Below are 7421 nucleotides of genomic sequence, written 5' to 3'. Positions count from 1 at the left end.
TACAACTCGATTAGCAACAAAATTATCTTGTCATCGTTAACCAGAAATGAAAGATGGTTAAGTCCAAAGAAAAGATGTATTGCCAAATTAATATATATTAGAGATGCACCGATAGACCGGCCAGTGACCGGAATTGGCCGGTTTTCACGTGCTCGGTCATGACCGGCGACCGACAGGTCAGTCTGACATATGCCGATTTAATGCCGGTCAACGCTACAATTAACTGACAACATAAGTTATAAGAGTTACAGTTCTCAAGGACGCACGCACACACGGACGCGACAGCAAAGTCTCTTTTTCCTTTCTCTCAACTTTTCCGCCGTGTGTCGCTCGTACCCGCTCGCGGTGTGAAGCTCGTGTCGCCGCTATTCTCGCACATGTAGGAACCTCGTGAATTAACCTGCAACATGTCAGCTGAAATTCTTCAGCGTGTGTGCAGAAGATAACAAGTTTGCAGTATGCAACACCTGCAAGGAAAAAGTAGGGCGTCGAGGGACGACACCAAAAACCTAAATCACATTTTTTTAGTTGGATATTGGATGTGAAAAGAAGAAAATGGTTCTAACATTGCACTTTAGATGTGTGTGAATGTCCCACACCAGGAGTAATTTATATAGTTCTATTTTATAGTGATCCATTATCTGTTCAAAAAATGTTCTATGTTCTGTGCAAAATGTTCTATTAAAGAAAAGATAGAAAATAAATATTTGTGTGTGCTGTAAAGTGGTTAGAAAAAATGAAATCGGAATTGGCTAAAATCGGTATCGGCTGGCCTAACTCAAAGAAAATCGGAATCGGCCTAGAAAGTTGTAATCGGTGCATCTCTAATATATATATATATATATATATATATATATATATATATGTGAACAGCAAGGAGTCGTAGGTGTATGTAAAATAGAAGTTTCAAAGCTAGGCAAAGCATCAATACAGCTGAGACAGAGTCTAGCCCGTAATAAATGTTGTGAATAGTACAATGATACAGGAAAAAATGTTGCTTGTAAGGTTGCTTAGAAAGAAATGCAAGTAATAAAATGTGTGTGTGTACTGTGTGTTACTAACAATAAAGTTATTAGCCAGGCTCCTTAGAGAAAAAATGTGTGTGTGGAAGCAGTGCAGAGAGTCAGTAGACACCTCCCCGCAGCAGCGCAGACCACACCCCGTTTCTAGGTCAGTGTGAAATTTGAGCCACTTCAGTCACCAGCTGTTGTGCAAGTCAGAACATACAGGAGACTGTCCACTGTGCTCAGTAATAAACAATTCCCTACAAAAAGTAGTTCTTCAACACAACCAAAAAATAGTTACAATCCAGAGAGACACAAGCGGTCTGCTAGAGCAGATCATCACAACAAAAGCACCAAAATCAGCGACCAGTCTTGAGGAAGTGATATGGGTTTATTTTGTCAATTGTGGTTATTAAAACACCTTATTGAATGTTTAACCTTAGCGTTAACTATGGTGTCTTATGTGGGAAGGACACCTTATATCAGTTAAATAACTTTAAAGGGTATAAGTGAAAGAATGGTAGTAAGTAAATTGGCACTATGGTGTTTATAGGATTTACACTTACACAATTTCACCCATACCACTTTTATGTCTCAAGAGCAAGGAGAGAGTTTATTGAAATGACACACACCAGCACACTCCGCATCAACACCGCATCAGAAAACGTAGTTGGAAGTCAAGGATGAGGAAAAGTAGAGAAATCGAACGGAGATATACTGAGCCGATACAGAGAGTCTGCAGCCTCTCATCAGAGCAGTGAGCTCCGCATACAGTATGTAATCAACGCGAGCATAAAACCCCAAAACAACAGAACGTCACACGTACAAAAAACAAATCAAGACAAACCAAAACACCATAAGTCACACCATCAGCATATAGAAAACAAAGAACTCTCATACTTCAAACAACAGATCAGTGAACCAACAGACAGGAACAAGGAAAATAGACAAACAGCACCGCATGTAAATCAAGACACAGCAAACAAATAGAAACCTGGTCACAGTGGAAGAGGTATCCTCATTGCAATATCATCCACAAAATGTGTAGCTAAATTTGAAATGGTCAGATGAATCACTTACCCAGGTCCAACTTTAACTTTAGAGAGAGGGCCGAATATGAGAATTTTCAGCTATAGCAAGCAATAGGGAATTCTCTCACCTGTTATTCGTGTCGGTACCGGTTGGACCAGGATAGGCGAGAATCTGAGTGTTCAATTCTGCCGTGTCTTTTGCCTCTGCTGGCAGCCTCTTCAATGACACCATTGCTGAAATGCCTGGGTCACAACAGATGTGATAACTTAACTTTCTAACACTGTTCCGGTCAAAAATGACCGATTTACACATTGCCAGTACCATAAATATGGCATTTTTCATCAGATTACCACAATACATTATGATATCCTTCACAAAAGCCATTTGAACACATACAATTCATTGTGACTAATTCTTTGAATTTTGAGTGATTTATTCAACTTAGTCAGACTTTTTTTGTTTACGGTCAAAAATGACCGCCATGGGAAATGAATGGGAAAGAGTATCAGAATCAGAATATCTTTATTGTCATTGTAACAGATACAACGAAATAAAGTGCAGACCTTGTCAAGTGCCAAACATCTACGAGGTAAAACATGCCTAAATAAATACATAAATAAAGAATGCTACTACTGCATACATATTAATGCTAAAAACACATAGGAGACACACCCATACAGGCATCCATGTTTAAAAAAATTGCACATCGCTCTATTGACATAGATCAGTGGTGGGAACTATACTTTAGCAGCAACTTTAGCAACATTGTTCAATGCACTTATGGCTGTTGGATAAAAGCTGTTTTGAAGTCTGTTTGTTCTTGTTGTCATTGACCTGTATCTCCTGCCTGACGGCAGTAGTTTGAACAGTGTGTGACCGGGGTGTAATGAGTCCTGTAGGATGGTTTTGGCCTTTTTGAGGCAGCGGGTGTTCATGTGGCCACTTGTGCATGTGAACCACCAATGTTCGCACAAACATGCATGCACGCACACACACACACACACACACACACACACACACACACACACACACACACACACACACACAAACACAGTTCATGTTGTCATTTTGCCACTTGTGCATATGAACCACCAATGTTCACACACACACACACACACACACATGCATGCACGCACACACAGAAACACACACACCCACACACACATGTAGATGTTAATGTTCTAATGAGGTTCTTTTTACAATAAAAGTTCTATTAAAAATACTTTGTCATTTTTATTGTTATTTATGTTAAAATAAGAACAGTTAAAACTGTCTGTAAATTAAGGGGGGTAGCAACAAATACTGTTAAAGAGGTCAGTATTACATTAGAATCTTCAAATTCTGCTACTAGTCATTGTAAAGATGAATAATGCACATGAAATATACCTGCAGAAATAGTGTGGCTAAAGACCTGTGCCAAACTAACACGCAATTTTGAAAATGCAGGCAAAGATGTGTTCCTCTCAGTGAGCCTCGGCGCCATGCAAACAGTGTGGAGCTTGTTGAGCTCATAGAAGTTATAGATATGAGGCCTGGGGCCTGTTTCACAAAACCAAGATAAGGGATTAAGCTGGGATTTATCAGTTATCCTGGATGATTTAAGCCTTGACTCGGTTTCACGAAAGTGGAGGCACATAAATCACCATGGAGATTTATTCTGTGCAGCTAGCCTGCTCCTGACCAGGCTAACAGCCAGGATTTATTTAATCCTGGAGCCTTTTCTGATCACCCAGCAGTGGTTTTACCCTATTGTTATCAGCCTGGATTAAAATACAACAGGTGCATATTGCTGTTCCTTTAAGTACCATAATTTTTTTTAATAATTATTCATGTGACAGTCATCGTTACTGTTATATTGCTGTATGAAGACTGCTGTTCATATTGTTGTTAGAAGTTTGATGAATATATTATGGCAGTTGTTGAGATAATTAGAAAAGGCTGATAAAATTTCAAATGTGTTTTAAATGAAGTCTGTTACTAAGGGCAATACATACAACGCTGTACATTTCTATAGTTGACCAATGCACCTTGAATTATTTTAGTTTATTCATTTTTTTTTAATTCTTTAACAATAAGGATCATGTTTGTTCCACTTCCATGTGCATTGTATTTGGCATTCTTAGCACACAAATTGTGTTGTCCAGTAAAATGAGACTATAATTTGGGAGGATTGTACAATTTAAAGAACATATCCTAATTGTACAGTCCTCCCAAATTATAGTCTTAGTTCACTGGACCAGTAACTATCTAGTGATGTAGGCTACTGTACATTCATGTAACAACAGGGAGAGGACACCTCAATGGTTTTTGACCTTATATTTAGCTGGTGGGGGAGATAACTGATGAATATACTCTGTTCCATTCATGTTTACAGTGTGAATGGAATTTATCACTTAATTATCTTTATAGTTTCTAGATTTTAGAGTCCAATTTCTTCAGTGTCTTCATTTTCTATGTCCACAAGGGAGCAAGGAATATAATATGTAGAGAAGGAAACTCATCCTCTATAAAAAAAAAATAAAAAAAACGCGAGAAAAAGTGTGGCAGATAATAGTGGACAGACTGAATGATAGTCTAAAAATATACATGTATGAACTACTGCTCTTAACTGAAACCATTCACTGAGTCCCTGTCATCTGCAAAAACGAACAGTTGTACACTTTGCATTAAATGCGAGCAGTGGAAGTTAATATGACTTAGGAAATTTATATTTTAGCCCATGAGAGAGAGGGAGGAACAGAGCGAAAGATATTTATGCATCATATTCGAGCATTGTAGAAAATTGATCTTCGTGGTAAATTTCCTAAGTAATAGTTCCCGAGTAACATTATCTTCTGCTTACTTTTAAGGCAAAGAGTACAACTGTTAATTTGTGCAAATGATTAGTAGCCTAATCCTTGAATGGTATGATTATGACGGTTTCAATTCAGAGCAGTGGTCAGTTAATGTATATGTTTAGGCTGCTTACGTTTCAGTCATTCAGTCGGTCCGTGATCGTCTGCTACGCTTTCTCTGTTTCATTACAGCGCCGTGTTTTTTTTCTTTTTATACAAATAATGTGTTTCACGTCATCATACTTCCACAAGAAGCTGCTGCTCACTCTGTATAAAGTATGTACAATGCGTATTCTCCATTTTGGCATCAGTAAATCTGTGATCGACCTCGCGGTCTTTTGAGGAAAGCCGTGGACGCGCATCTATCTGAATTACTTCAGCCTGGCTCAACCTAGTCGCTCCTCCTCAGCCTGGCTTGGCCTTCGTGAAACGCACCAAGCCAGGATGCACAGATTAGACTAGGTCAAGCCTCGCTTTATCAGTTATCCTGGATTTATATATTCTGCTTTTGTGAAACAGGCCCCTGTACTACGAATCAAGATCAACATGTCCTGGATTTCTTTCAGTTATCCGGCTTCACTAACCCTAACAACCGCGGTCCCGCATAAGCTGTGTCACGACGGTGGTTAACAACTAGTTCAATCAACCCAGGGTTTCCCAATCCAGCGGTGCGCGCATTCACATAAAAGAGGCGGTGTTTACACAGCACGACCAATCACAAACATCTACCAGAGCCACATATTTTACATAAGAAGAGGAAATTATAATTCTACATAAATATGAAGAACACAGACACGGTTTTACAGGCAAAACGCAATACAGTCGCTACTTCCTAAAATTGGAGGAAAGCAGGCAAAAAAATAGCCGACGCTGTAGATGTATAAATCACAACGCTCATCAATATCACTTCCCCATCAGTCAGGACCAAGATCTGACCATAATTACACTTGTGCTCTTTCCATACACTGCCGTTGCTTTAGCCTTTTATTTCAGTTGCAACCCTGGCAGTGGGAAGCCATCGTGAGAGCAAATAAAATATATAAAAACATAATTCAAACTGATGTGTGCATTGGCAACACACGGCTCAAGAAGCCTAGCCGATATGTAATTCCCTCCCATTACAATCTATGTATTTCATAAATATACACATCAGGGAATGCTTACGGGGTTGTCGGTCTCTAAATGTTTTAACTTTTATGTGCGCACCCCTTTCTCCCCCTCTCCCTCTCTCCCTCTCTCTCTCTGCGCACTGAGCTCCGCCTGATCTTCTAAGAACGGTGACGCTGTTATCAATTGAGTATTGATTGGTCAGTAGGCGGTGCTTTTACACCGGTTGATCTCTGATCTCCAACTGAACCTGCTCACGACCAGGTTAGGCGTTCAGCATAAGTTACCACGGTGATTGAACCCGGTAACAAGTGATCCACCTTCGTGATACAGAAAACCCTGGGTTGAACCTGAAGTTAGCTTGTTAACGCCAAATCTTGCTTCGTAGTACAGGCCTCGGGTGCCAAAGAACATCTAAGGATGTAAATAAATATGAGCTGGTATGAGAATCATTGTGATAATGTTGTATCTTAATCATGCCATTCATCTTCATGAAACCACTTCATAGACAAATCATTACACATGTATTTGCTGTGTTTACTGTGCTTACCTTTAGGCCATACTTAAAGAAGTTGTTCCTAATGGACTTCAGTAGGTGAGGGACATCGAACACCACAGGAGCCCTCTGAAACCCCCGCCAGAATGCAGTGGAGCCCTCTGAAACCCCCACCAGAATGTAGTGGCAATCCTCGCCACCCAGAGTGTCCAGGGTGGCCCCAAGTAGGTGCAAAGCTTTGACGTTAGTCGTTGCCTGGTCACATATTACTGCCTGCACCTTGGAAATAGGTTAATACATTGTGTCAATACATGGTTTGAGTGTAATTGTACATTGTTAATTGTTGTGGTTGGGGTTTTTCTTTCCAGTTTTCTAGTTCCTTTTTGTGTGTTTTCCACGTTGGCCCTGCCTTTTTCTGTGTCTCTGGTGTTTTCCCCTTCCCCTCCTTCCTACTGCTGCCAGCTAACTACGCACACCTGTTCATCATTCCACCATCACTGCTCTTCCGCCACGCACACCTGCCAGCCATCTACAATCAAGCTCAGTATGGATCGTTTTCTCCGCCACACTGGTGACACTCTCCACAAGCTCTCTCTTTGAATATTTGTAGACTTACCTGTCATTGTCCTGTACCTGTTCTTACCTCTCTTGTGTCTCTCCCCTGCAGCCATCTTCTCCATACCTCGCTCTCATCCCCAGTCAACTGGCTTCACCACTCGGTTCCCTCCTCACGGCTCTCCGCTTCATCCTGCCTCTGCTCCCGCTTCCAGCCTCCCCCTCTTGGACTCTTCCCTGCTTCATCCTGCCTCACCTCCCGCTTCCTGCCTTCCTCTCTTGGACTCTCTCTGTTCCCCGGACTTCAGTGTCTCCTCCTCGGTTCCCTCGGCCCCGGTTTCCCCGTGCTCCCTCGTCATGCTATCCCAGCCCTCGTCACCCTACCTCAGCCCT

General features: G+C 41.1%; 1 long non-coding RNA gene across 1 annotated transcript; it reads right to left on the bottom strand.

Moving 5' to 3' along the window:
- Positions 1 to 6841: 6841 nt before the first annotated feature.
- On the bottom strand, positions 6842 to 7421 carry LOC116041419. Its single transcript, XR_004102944.2, has 2 exons — positions 7156 to 7421; positions 6842 to 7116 (listed from the first exon to the last, which is right to left on the bottom strand). It is a non-coding gene; the product is annotated as an uncharacterized LOC116041419 (long non-coding RNA).

This window comes from Sander lucioperca, chromosome 14 (assembly GCF_008315115.2).
Source record: "Sander lucioperca isolate FBNREF2018 chromosome 14, SLUC_FBN_1.2, whole genome shotgun sequence".
NCBI classification, from domain to species: Eukaryota; Metazoa; Chordata; class Actinopteri; order Perciformes; family Percidae; genus Sander; species Sander lucioperca.
Note: the sequence above shows the minus strand (reverse complement) of the source record. Positions and strands in the feature narration are given on the sequence as shown.